Below are 13,730 nucleotides of genomic sequence, written 5' to 3'. Positions count from 1 at the left end.
ATCATTCTTTCCAACAAGCTAGCAACAGATGAACAATTCAGTTGTAGGGGGTGGGAGGTTAAAAAAAAAAAAAGGCAAGTGTGAGGGCAGCGAGCCTGTCACCCTACCTATTTTCACTTTCATTAAGCCAACCTCTCTCCATCATCCACAGGGTGTTTCATTGTCTTTGAAACGGGTTAAACACTATTTTACCCTCGGGAGAGATGACGCCAGGCCCCATTTCCTGTGCCAAACACATCACGCGGCTGTCACTGATCGTGTAATGTACATGATATTTTCACTACACAAATGAGAAAATCACCAGGATGATTATCTCCACTCTACAGACGAGGAAGTCAGGGCCGGGCAAGGTTAGGTAACTTACCCCAACTCACACAACAGGCAGGAGTCAGGGCTCGGATTCAGGCTCCGGCTCACCAATCCTTTCCTTCCTTCCCTGTAGCCCAGCAGCTCCCAAACGTGTCTACACAGTAGGAACCCCTGGGGATCTTTTTTTAAAACTCCCAGCACCCAGGGCACACCCTACAAATCAGATCTCGGGAATGGCCGCAGGCCTCAGTTAATTTTTTTAAGCTCCCCAGAGGAACCTAAAGTGCAGGCACCTTCAGCTGCAAGTACTCGCCAAATAAGCCACGTGAAAATCAAGCAAAGACTAAGATGGAGCAAACTGCAGACTGAGCTGAGGGTAGCTGAGGAGACACAAAATAAGGACACACACAATCTTCTCTGCAGGCAGAGGAAGAGATTTGATAAGAGAAGAAACTTCCTTAATGCAAGCACAGCTAACTCCAACGGGATGCTGGTGTTCAGTGACTCCATGTTTAAGGAACAAAATGAACAAAAATGCACTAAGTAAAACTCTTCTTTTAAGGGGGGTTCCTTTTTGCTTTTAGGAGAGTGACTGTTTTGTTATTTTCTATTTGTGTTAGAAGCTGATTCTTTGTATACCAGGCTCTGTGGCTGGCAGCACTCGTAAGGTGAGCCCTCTGCTGGCCATTTGCAACAGCAAAGACTGTAGGGTTATAGCCAGCAGGGCATTTGTGTGAGGGAGACCTGAGTGCCATCCCTGAGTCAGGAAGATACCCTGATCGCTTCTCGGCCTTTTGGCTAAGATCAAGTGTAGGAAGATACCCTGGAGGAGGGCATGGCAACCCACTCAAGTATTCTTGCCTGGAGAATCCCCAAGGACAGAGGAGCCTGGTGGGCTATGGGGTCACAAAGAGCTGGACACGACTGAGCAACTAAACACAGCACATTTAAAAAATACATTAAAAAAAAAAAAAAGAAATACATTCAAATTCCTTAAAAACAGAAGGTTTATTGGAAAAGCCTCAATCCCCTACTATACTAGGAAAAGAGTTTATTATGATGCCATCTTGCAGAACCTCAGTTTGAAAATTTTGATGGCCCAGTTAAGCATCCTGAGGAATTTTAGTCGGACTGTAAATAGAGAAGGGGGCGGCAGAGGGCGCCTAGTGGGTTACAGTCCATGGGGTCGAAAAGAGTCGGAGATGAGTGACTAATACTTTCACTTTTCTGCCTCAGATAAGACATGAGCTAATGATGGATGGCATCCACAGTTCACCGATTTTCTGTTGGTTTTGTTTTCCTCTTTTGTCTTTAATAATAGTATCTTCTTAAGCATGCTAACACTAGGCTGAGAACTTTGAGTCAACTTACTTCCATGTGTCTGCTGACTGTGACAAGGACCCGGGAAAACCAGGCGTGTTGTTTGTATACCGCTCAGATGGCCCAGGGAAATCAAACCCCCTCCAGGGAAAACGTGGGTGAAGAATAACTTTCCACATATTCCATCCACCCTCCCATTATAGCCTGTCCTCCTTTCATTAAATACATATATATTTCAGAAATAAAGAGAGATCTCTCAAGAAACTCTGAATTTGAATGTAGAAACAGCCTCTCGTGTTCTATTCATAGTTTCCCAGTCATTTTGTAAAGTCAGTTTTGTCACTTTGTAAAGCCAAAGTCATTGAGAGTAGTTTGACTTTTTCGCTCCGTCTACTGACAGCTGAAACCTGTCACTTCTTGGGTCGAATTTAATGACCACATCCATGGACGGTGGCACTTTTCTTTGCTAAAGTTTAGGGGTTTTGAAAAAGAATGATTGTGTTGAGGATCTGCTGTGAGGAGTCTCCAGCTGGAGAACCTATGTGTGCAATCTCAGTCTCAAACCAAAATCTCAAACTTTGCTGCCAGGCCACAGAAATCAGGTAAGTCCTTAGAAACACTATATTTCTGACTAGGCATGGCTCACTGTTATAAGCAAATATAAACCCAAGATTCTCAAAACCAACTAAACAGTAAACTGTTTAGTTTACTCAAAACCAACTAAACAACTAAACTGGCTAGAAAATAGCAAAAGAAAACTGTTTTTCTTTCTTCTTCAGTGGAAAGTTGAGCTAACAGAAAAAATGGCCATTTTTAGGGAAACTCTTGGGTGAAACCCACCCACATGGACCTCTTTTACATTCAGTTTCTGTTTAATAGACAATGCACACCTGCCTTCCTTCCTAATTGGAAGATCTGAGTGATGGGCAGAAGCATCGTTTTCATTCATCCCTTCACCTCTGATGACTAACCAATTCCGGGCATTTAGTGAGTACTGAATAAATATACATTGGATCACAAAGGAGTATTTGTATTTGGAGACAAATGTATAACATTCTGGGCTTCCCAGGTAAAGAATCAGTGGTAAAGAATCTGCCTGCCAGTGCAGGAGATACAGGTTCAATCTCTGGGTCAAGAAGATCCCTTGGAGAAGAAAATGGAGACCCATTCCAGTATTCTTGCCTGGGAAATCCCACGGACAGAGGAACGTGGTGGGCTACCATTCATGGGGTTGCAAAAGAGCTGGGCCTGACTGAGCACCTGAGCACACACACACGTATCACACTCTAATAAAAAGCCTACTTAGTTGGAGTCAGACAGTGTGAAGGAGGTGGGGCTTCCGCTGCAGCTTGGCCGAAGCACACAAGCAAAGGCCTCCATCTTTGGAGCCGCTGCTCACTTTCTGGGGAGGCATCTCCCCGCCAGCTCTCGTGGCAGGACCCTAGCTTGTCTCATTGCCCAGCGCCTCCTGAACTTGCCCGGCCAGGCCTCCTCTCGGCAAGTTTAGCTTTCCTGTGGTCTGGGTGAATCCAGTTCTCTCTGCCCTGGCCTCCAGGCCCATGAAGTGTGTACACAGGCTTACGTCTACAGAGGCACAGCAAAACTCTTGGTAACATGAACATTTTCTGGCAAAAATGACTTCCTCTTTCTTCTTAGCTTGTTTTTTTCCTGTCTGTAATGGAAGGAGGAATGATGTGGTGGGAAGGAGGGAGGTGCCCACCACTGACTGTCTTGTTTGCTGTGGCTTTTCATTTGCTTGATGTTTTGTGGGGGACTTTTAAATATTAATGCAACTCTTCAGGAAGGATCCTTTAAGATGATGTAAAATAAGAATTTGGCTCAGTCTTCATACAATTTTTAAAAAATCTTTGGAAGGGCAATTGCTTCTACTCAGTAATAATCTTCCCACCCATGACTATCCAAGCAAAATTCTAAAACGCGTTATCAGTTTCTTTCCCAGCCACACAAGCTGTTAGACTCAGCCACATTTACTTCTAGATTGTGGATCGTATGGTGAATTTAAAAATTTGTATCATATTATCTTTTTAGAAAATATAACTATTATACTTGGGTGGGCCTGTATATAAAGAGTTTAGATAATAAAATGTGTACATATATATATATATATATATTCTAGTTTACAATTTTCTTTCCTAAACTGTTTAGATTTGATTTATATATGTTTGGATTAAAAAATACATAATTTATTTTTGCAATAACACCAGAATATGAAAATGAGCTTCATTTTTTTCTTTCCTTTTTTTTTTTGACTGCACTGTGCAGTTTGTAGGGTCTAGTTCTCTAACCAGGGATTGAACCTGCACCCTTGCAGTGAAAGCTTGGAGTCCTAATCATTGGACCCTTAGGGAAGCCCCTCATTTTATTTCCTGATAGCCCACGGGTAGACTCTTTTGCTATAGTATTTTTTAAAATGTTTGAAAGAGATGTATACCTCTGAAGAAATAAAAGAAGTAAACATAACATTTCTAGATACCAGAAAGTGCAGTGAGAATCTATAAAACAATAAATATGCCCAGTCTAAACACTGCACCAGGCTCCTCTCCTGGTCATAGTGAAGCGGTCCCCCGAGGGAAACTCCAGCCGTAAAAATGACGTGATTTGATGCCATCCACAATAGTGTGGAATATTCCCCAATTTTAACAAATGGATGCAGAAATAACAGATTTAGGAAAATCACTAAAAATGACCAGAGAGAGGCTTTCTTCTAAACCTTCAAACTCAACTGCTTTCTCAACTACTTGTGTTCTTCAAGTACACAATCTGTGTACTTGATTGCTTTGAAAATAAGTAATCATCTATGTGTAATTCCTATGCAGGGAACCATTCTGAAACAGACGTTTAGGTTTTTGGTTTTTTTTCCCCTTTCTGAAGAATTTATTAACCACAAAGACATTGTTTAAGACCACCCGTCTCATTTGAACGAGATCTCAGTATTAGAATTCATATGAGAAGCCAGCATATACTGATATAACTAAACAACCCACATCAAGGATTCTTTCTAATTGTGTAAATACAGAATAGCTTCAGTTTGTCAAAGTCACCTAATACTGTCTTTAAAACCAGCTCAAAAATGTCTTAGGTCCCTAGAGAACAGTGACTTTTGAAAGCTTTCCTTTGCCGCTGACTGAAGGCAGGGATGCAGTGTGGACTGGTAAATATTCACGCTGATTCACAAAGAGAGATGCAGGTCCAGATGCTCAGAAGAGGGAAGGTAGTAGAGGCTTCGGAAAAGGGGATTAATTCATCCATGGAACAAAAGCATCAACCTCTGACCTTATTATGGTGCCTTGGGACTTTAGAAAAGACGATTCTTCTAACAGTTGGGTCCTGGATGGACGCCTGATCACAGAAGTGCACCTCCAGCTAAGTGCGAACACTGTACACAACTCAGTCTAAAGGAATGATCCTATTTTTAAGTTGGTTCACTATTCCACTCTTTCTCCTGCCACCCACCCACTGAAAAGAACCCAGAACCTCCTGTTAGGTTTCCCTTCCCCTAATTGAAGAGTTCCAACATCATTCGCTCAAATATGCACTAGAATGTCCACGTTTATCTCCCAATTCATGCTGTTCATTTCTGGGGGAATGATGGTGGGTGGCAGATAGATGAATGGCATATCTGCCAATTGCAGGTTTAGTTACAAAAGAAAAAAAGGAAAGGGATCTTTTCTTATTTCCACATCAAATGCCATAAAAGCGGCAGGCAAGGTCTAAGTCTTCTACACAGGCTCATGTGTTTGGGTTTCATTGGAGTTTCTTAATTTCTTACTATAATATTATGGAATACATAAAAATATACTCTAACACACAGCACATGGGCAGAATCAAACCAAAAAGATGTGACTGAAAAGCCCATAGCTGGATGTCCCACAGCCTTCTCCAACTATCTACTTATTTAACAGAAAATATCAAAATATATTATAATGAATTTAATAGAAAATGTGGTATGATCAGAAACTGAAGAAAGCTAAGAGTCCTCAAGAATTATCTTTAATCCGTGTTGTAGAATGCATTAATCGAAAACCCCTTGGCATTCAAAAATATCTCAGCCTTTCAACAAAGACAGAGTGATTGTTAAAATACAGAAAACAACAGTGATTCAATGAAGAGTGAAAGGCCTTAACTATGTATGTATATCTATGTCAGCTACACAAAGCACTTGGATGATAGGCAGACGAACCACAAAAGATGGCTCTGCTAAGCTACAAAGCAAAATAAACGACTACCAACCAAAATCTGTTTCAATTTTTATTATGAATGTCCAACGTGACAGCATACTGTGAACGTGTTAGGTTCTCATTGATTAAATGTCAAGAGACCACAGATACAGCATTCCAAGCACTTTAATTTGTGACAGAGCCCAAACAAAAGAATGATAAAAAATATTCTTTTAAGTGTAAAGAGTGCTCATATTCGAGTTTGTGGGTTTTTTCCCACATTCCCCACCCCCTTCCCTGCAGGTATTGTGAACACTGATAATTTCCAAAACCCAGAACCTGGTCTGAATACTTGCAACAAACTTTTATAATCTCTGCCTGAATAAGAAATGATTAAAAAACGTACTTATAAAGTATGTTTACAATACAGTGGGATGACGCCCTTCCTTCCTCTCTCCCTAGGCTTCTCCCCTACCACCAGGTACCTGCTGTTCATTAGATTAGGACACGAAAGCTGGGGTGAGATACCTGGAAGACTACTTTGAACCTGGATTTTCTCAAAGCTGCATCTCTTTTCCTTTTTAATAAAAATTGAAGATGTTCAACGTTTGCATGTCCAAGGAGATGACTAATAACGATGGATGAAAGCCACCAGTCAAGAACCACAGTTTTTTGCATGTTGTGTTTAAGCAAAAAACCCTTAGTTTACTATAGCTATGGTTCCAGTCATCTGTAGTTCCAACACAACATGACATTTTCTCCCTGAACAGTTTCCTTGCAATCTGTCCTTCTCATCACTGGTACGGGATGATGCTACAGCTGGAGTTTGTTGCCATTTATATTCCAAAAAAAAAAATTCTGGTCCTGTGGAAGTGCATATCTCTTACAGATGCAATACTGTTCATCTGAGTGGATCCTCAAAAAGAACAATTATGGACTAGAAACTCATAGAGTTTGTGTTTAAAATTTACAAAATTAAACCTGCTCCAACAGGTAATACAGGGAGGCATGCTTGCAACCTCTGGATTCAATCAGAAACAAGGTCTGAGAGCACAGAGCCTTCAATAGGTAACGGTGGGTTCCTTTTAACGCTTCCTTAAACAAGATCCGATGTGGAGCACATTGGAACTTTGGAGCTCGTCTCACTTATGTCTACAGGGCCTGGGACACGGGAAGCTGCCAGAACGTCATTCATCATCTTGCCTGTTGACAAAAGGAACAATAACGGGTCATCACTGGTCAACGGAATAACTTCTCCTATTTTTTTTTCCCCAAGATAATTCCTAAAGAAGAGATGGAGTGAATAAAACAGCAAATGATTCAATGTTTGGTGAATTTCTGTGCTCTAAAATGCCATGTCTTTCTCCAGTGAGGCAGGGAGAACCAGGGTGTTAAGCTCTCTCCTCGTGAGGGAATGGTTTAGGAGAGACTCGTGTCTCGGAGGTCAGTATGCCCAAGCTCCAGACGTGATTCTGCCAGTAACTAGCGACGTCACCTAAACTTGCTGGGCCTCAGTTTTGTCACATGTAGACTAAGAGGACTTCAATGAATGAAGTCTAAGAAGAAAGCCACCAACTAATTTTTAGTGGGGCCGTGTGGTCTTGCCTCACAGGTCCTTAAGCAGCAGAACCAGGTAGAACCATTTCAGTCTGTGGGCAATGGATAGGCTTCAAAATATCTACGCCTAGGGTGCCTATCGTCCTGGTTTAGATTGGTGATGAGAACCCGATGAACTACCAGGGAAGTTTTCAACATATATGTTAGCATCTGCAGTCAATTAAAGTCTTCCTAAATGGTGATGTGATGGGTGTAACATTCTGGAAATACACATTTCCACATCTTTTACTGTCTTAAAATCTAAGAAGTGTGGTTTTTTTTTTTTTTTTGGTACCTATTGGTTTTCTTAAATTAAGAAATAGCTATATGTAAAAGTTGAAAAATACGTTAATAAACATAACAGCATGGATGCATTCTGTAAGACCATCCTTATTGTTGCAGTCGCTCAGTCGTGTCTGACTCTTGGCGGCCCCACGGACTGTAACCTGCCAGGCTCCTCTGTCCGTCCACGGGATTTCCCAGGCAAGAATATTGGAGTGGGACTCCCCTGGGGGCCCAGTGGTGGGGAATCCTCCTTGCAATGTGGGGAACGCAGTTTCAATCCCTGTTCTAGGAAGATTTGACATGCTATGGGGCAATTAAGCCTGAGTGCCATCACTAAGATTTGAAGCAGCTAAATAAATAAATAAATATTAAAAAAAAAAAAAAAAGAATACAAGAATACTGGACTGGGATCTTTCCAACCCAGGGATTGTCTCCTGTGTCTCCCACATTGGCAGGCAGGTTCTTGACCACTGAGCCACCGGGGAAGCTCAGAAGCATAGTACCTAATCTAAAATTCAACTAGTTGGACTAGTTAAGTAAACATGTCAAATAAGCTTACAAAGATACCCACACTGGGGAGCAGACATGGGACCCAGACACAGGAAGTCTCACCCTAAAACTGATGCTTTTAACCACCATGCAAACCACCTTACCACGCCTTTTTAAAACAATAGCGAATTGGGGCTGGAAATTTTACTGTGACTTTCACAGCTGTCCTAGGTTCAACCAGAAATTAGTTTCAATATTTGGAAATTTAGGGCTACTAGTAACAGAATGAAAAGCTTCAGTAATTGAAAAACTGTATTTAGCAATTTTGATTTGATCTTTGTGTCTTTGTGCCTGGTAAAACTTAGATGATGCTGAAAGAACTGTTTATATCATTTCATACTGTTATAGTATGTCATTATTACATTATAAATATATATGTATATAAATATATTAAGGCATCATGGCATTCATATGCATGACAAAAATAGCTCAATAATTTTCTTTCATCTTTCTACTGTGGCTTTGGCACAAGGGGAGATACAACTTTGTGATATGTGTGAATGATTCGCACAAAACTGGCATCAAGATATCATCTATTGGATTATTCTAAATATTTTGCTAGTGAGTTTATCCTTCAAACATTGACTTAAAAGCTACACAAGAAAGAAAACGACAATGAAAATAAGCTACAGTTCTAAAGGGACAGAGCCGTTTTCTTACATCTAGGTAAGACTTGCCAGATTGTAACACAATAGGGTTGTTGTCCAGAGCAAATCAGCATTTGGAGAATAAAAGGCACAGAGACCCACAATGGGAAGCAGAAGGGAAAAAGACAACAAATTTACTCAAATCATCCAGTGAGGACCCATGAGAATGATCTAGTAACACATGCATATACATCTACACAGACTGAATTTCTGGGTTTCTTTGTTGCCAAGTAAGAGAAATAAATATTTCTGTCTTAACAAACGAACTTGAAGTAAACAAACAGTGAGTGAAATTTATTATGGTGTTCTGGCAAGCATCTTCATGACCGTGGATTTCTGGGATGTGTTAGCATAGGTCCTAAGTGTCTGACAGAATCGCTGCAAAAGCCTGTAACCCGACCTATCACTGGTGAAGGTGGAGATGAAAAAGGAAACATCAAGGAACGGTACAGAGAGACCCAACGATGGCCGCGGAGCTCATGTTTGGAGAGCATTTTAGTTTCCAAAGCCCCTCCACGTGGTGGGGAACCATGCTGACATGAGAGGTGGCTAGTTTGAGGGTTAGGGGCCTGCCTGGCTTTACACGGAAATGTGAGTCACCAAGTCACTGGGTGGAAGGAGGACCAGCCCTTTCTCCTCCACGTGCCACCTCTGGCTGGTAACGCCAATACTGATGAATGCACTACTTAGTATTATTCATCTCTTCTGCTCCTACAATTACGCCTTGTAGACTGTCTCATAAGGAATACCCTACAAACTAGATCTAAGCGCCTCCACAAAGCAGCTGGGTTGGGAAAAGCACGTTGCCCAGTGTCATTTACAAAGCAGCCAGCAAACAGCAGAGCCAGAACTCAGAGACTTGGCATCTGTGGTTCCCCGGTTCCTGCTCATTTCCCGGCCACACCGCTGCGGTGCCCGCTGGACCACTGGGCAGAAGTGTCTACGCGTGCGATGCAGCCCCATCTTTACGTGTCGAATCCCAAACAAGCTCCTGCATCTAACACCTAGTCACAAAGACAGACACCGGCTGCTCCAGAGACCTGCCACCAACAGACACTGCAGGCGGGCGGGCTTACTCCAAACGCCTTAAATAGAGAGCTTTTGTGAGGAGCATTCTTGCTCGTTCAGGAATCACTCTTTACAGTTCCCAGTGGGCTGCGTGATCGCCCTTAACACTGGCTATAATTTCATAGAGTAGGAGGCCAAGCCCCATAGGTTTCAATGAGAGAGAATATGGTGCAAAGATTTTTTTTTAAAAATAAACTGAGAGGCAGCAGTGCCTGGAGGTGTAAGTCATATCTGGAAGGTCACTGTAGAAGTCCTAGTAGTATTAGTCATGTCCGACTCTTTGTGACCCCATGGACTATAGCCCGCCAGGGTCCTCTGTCCATGGGATTCTCCAGGCAAGAGAACTGGAGTGGGTTGCCATTCCCTCCTCCAGGGGATCTTCCCGACCCAGGGATCAAACCAGGGTCTCCTGCACTGCAGGCAGATTCTTTACCACCCGGGCTTCTGCAACTCAAGCTGCCATAAATGATGCATTTGCTGCAACTGTCCTTAATTTTGAAATGCAGTCTTTTATAAATGGGCACAATGAAAGTGAGCTGACTGGGAGGCGACCCTCATCCAGCAGGAACTCACTGGGTCCCGTGGGGGTCCACGGGTTCCAGGTCACTCACATAGGTAAGTGAGGTCTTGCATATGTGAGTCCAGGTCTTGGATATGTGAGTCCAAGTCCAGGTCTCAATCTGTGCAAACAGCCCGGCAAACTCATTAATGCCACATTGCATACGAGCAAATGAGGTTCAAAGAGGTGAAATAGGCTCGCAAAGACGACACAGCTACATAGTGGCCGAGACTTTCAACTTATGTGTGCTTCGCCCCCAAATTACCTGCCTTTCCTCTCATATCTCATACAGGCTGTGTCCCCCACATACCTGAGCTCCACACAGCAAATGGCCACCCCATACCAGGGCCCATGGGTCACGAGGCTGCCTAGGGACCAGCTCTGCAGGGAGGCCCAGGGCTCCCAAAGCAGCCACACCCTTTCTTACTCACGGAAACCCGGCTCTGGAACTAGGGGCCTGGCTTCCATGAATGCAGGGTCGCAGAATGATGGGGGCAGTAAAGACAAGCAGAAATGACCACAGGTGGGCCAACGGCACAGAGAAACAGGAATTAGGTCAACTTCAGTGTCGAGGCTTCTGTGGTCTGTTTCCCATTTTTTCCTCCTTAAGTAAATGCGATCTGTGCTGCTAGTGGTGAAGAACCCTCCTGCCAATGCAGGAGACTTTAAGGAGATGCCGATTCGATCCCTGGGTTGGGAAGATCCCCTGGAGAAGGAAATGGCAACCTACTCCAGTATTCTTGCCTGGAGAATCCCATGGACAGAGGAGCCTGGTGGGCTTCAGTCCATAGGATTGCAAAAGAGTTGGACACGACTAAAGCAACTTAGCACACAGGATTCCAAATGACCTATGAACAGCAGCAAGCTGAAACCTGCCTACAGCCCGAAGAATCACTTCTCTATAAATTACAGTCGAGAAGGAGCGTCTATAACAGAGGCTCTGAGCCCTTCATTTCCTCCCCTAGTAAAGCTATCAGAGCAGCTCAGTGATTAGCCAACCTGGCGCGCTGGAATCCACCGTCCTGTCTGCTGTTCTCCCCAAAAGGAGGAGGCACGTGATTGTGAAACCAGGGGACAGAAAACCTACCCAGGAAGTGCTCTGTCCTGGCACTGACGCTCATGGATTAACCACCAGTGGGCTAAATAAGGAGGTGATGGAGCAATACCAAGAAAACCAGGCCCTTTGAAACGACTCTCAGATCCAGGCTTCAGCCAGCCTCCCCTGCCACGCCGAAGGGAAGGTGCCAGAGTTATTCAGGGATGCCAGGCCCCCATCTGCCTCGTCCAGCTGATCCACTTGGTTGGCCCATATGGGAACAGGATGGCTGGCACAGATCTAAACGGACCAGTGTGTGCAGACGTGTTCTAACATAATTTGCTAAATGTTTTATTGTTCTGTCGTTAAAAACCTACTAAAAATGTGTGGAGCCGCACATGCCCTACTAGGTTAGAACAGTACGAAGTCAGGTCTTCCCAAGAACCAAGCATAAGGATAATTAAAATAAAAGAGAAACAAAAATAAAAAGACTTCCTATTAGGGAAGTTCATTTCTACGATGGGGGATATGCAGGACTCCTCTCTTAAACTGAGATCACGTTTTGTTTCATGTGTCATGCCCACACATGTACCATGCATACAAATTTTTTTGGCTTCCCCAAAGAAGCTTCTTAATTCCAATGTGATGGAAAAAAGGATCATATATATCAATACAAGCGCTAAAATAGATCCTGGGAATGGCAGGGCACAAAACGCTTATCTTGAACATTAGAAATCTGAAGCGCAGGGGTTTCACACTGGCCCATGGGCACACAAAGGCTGGAAATCTAGACAATGCTCAGATTTCCTGTCTTTCCATACCCTGCATACCCCACAATGTCTCTCGTTCATTTAAATCAAGTCTCTCAGATACTAAATCCTGAAAAATTGTGCCACTTGGCATGAATGACCCACATATAACACAGACTTCTGAATGATCCACATATGACACAGACTTCTGAATGATCCACATATAACAGAGACTTCTGAATGATCCACATATAACACAGACTTCTGCACCGTCACGGACGGACTGAGCTGCTGCAAACACTGCTGAAATCCAACCTCCTGGGAGCTGGTGGGTGGGAGGCACACGGTCCCCGGGCCCAGGGTCTGGCAGAACCCCTCAGCGAGCTCATTTATGGCAAGGCGGCTCAGAGTCCTGGTTTAAAGTGTGCCCTTTCGAGCCTGACCCTCGGCCTGGACGCTCTGAAGCTGCTCTCCACTGAATATGCAGTCCTTGAGCAAGTTCCTCAGCTACGGCGAGTTTCAACTGTAAAGTGGAGATTCCTGCCCACCAGCCAGGCTAACCGTGGGGAGGGCGTGCGGGACTGCGTTGGAAGTGTCCGCCGCAGAGGGGGTGGGAAGGGCATGGAGTCCCCCTTCTGCCAGCCAGGTTCTCAGGGAACCCCAGGGACACAGGCGGAGAGCAGAGATGCTCGCCGATGCTCAGGTGTTGGGAACCAGGCTGACGTCTGCCATCCCTTCCATGTGGAATGCTCTTCACTCTTCTCCACCTGACGGTGCTTAGGCAGCGATCAAAAACACTCTACTTGACAGCTGCCTCCCTGGAAGGTTCTCCATTGGCTGAGGCCCCCAGGGCCACACCCCTGGCAGAGCCTTGGTCTTATCGCTGTCTTCTCCCTCCTTGTCTGGACTATGAGCACCTCTGTGATCGACTGAAAAGGCCCACTACCTTTCGCCTCGCTCGTGGAGGCAGCAGTGATTCTACCACGTGCTCCGCGCTACTCTGGCCAAGACAAAGCCAGGACCCTTCCCTTCTCCACCTGCTCCCAACAGCCCAACTACTCATTAGCCTCCTTTTTCCTCCACCTCCCAACGTTCTCCCCGCCACATCTTTCTCACTCCTACTCAGACAGAGAATCGCAAAACCAACAAGGAATCGACATGTATTCTACTTCACTTTGCTGTCCAGCAGAAGCGAACACAACATTGTAAAGCTACTATACTCCAGTAAAAATTAATTAGAAACAACAAGGAATCAGGACTTCTATATATTTCAAGTCAAAGCTGATGCCCTTGCTGAACTACAAGAAAAACAAAAACAAATTCTGTTAACAACTCACATGTGACAAGTCTGCGCTTTGACGCCCTGAGCTTTGGGACAGGGGGTAGGAGACACAAGAAGCAAGGAAGGAGAAAGAGGAAAAGAAAGGGCTGTCA

The 13,730-nt window shown here is 44.0% G+C and overlaps 1 protein-coding gene across 17 annotated transcripts in view; it reads right to left on the bottom strand.

The window, feature by feature from the left end:
• The window catches only part of SCAF8 (SR-related CTD associated factor 8), a 210,318-nt gene that overhangs the window by 57,106 nt on the left and 139,482 nt on the right, over positions 1-13,730 (bottom strand). For 2 of the 17 annotated variants that reach the window (XR_006337984.1, XM_043888339.1), the window contains one exon: positions 5,886-7,010. The exons of the other annotated variants lie outside the window; for them this stretch is intronic. The gene's annotated coding sequence lies outside the window, so the exon portion shown is untranslated. Of the gene's footprint in view, positions 1-5,885; positions 7,011-13,730 lie in introns of those variants that run through there. 17 annotated transcript variants of the gene reach the window in all.

This window comes from Cervus elaphus, chromosome 26, assembly GCF_910594005.1.
Source record: "Cervus elaphus chromosome 26, mCerEla1.1, whole genome shotgun sequence".
NCBI classification, from domain to species: Eukaryota; Metazoa; Chordata; class Mammalia; order Artiodactyla; family Cervidae; genus Cervus; species Cervus elaphus.
The sequence above is the reverse complement of the archived record's forward strand: the minus strand, read 5'-3'. Positions and strand labels throughout refer to the sequence as shown.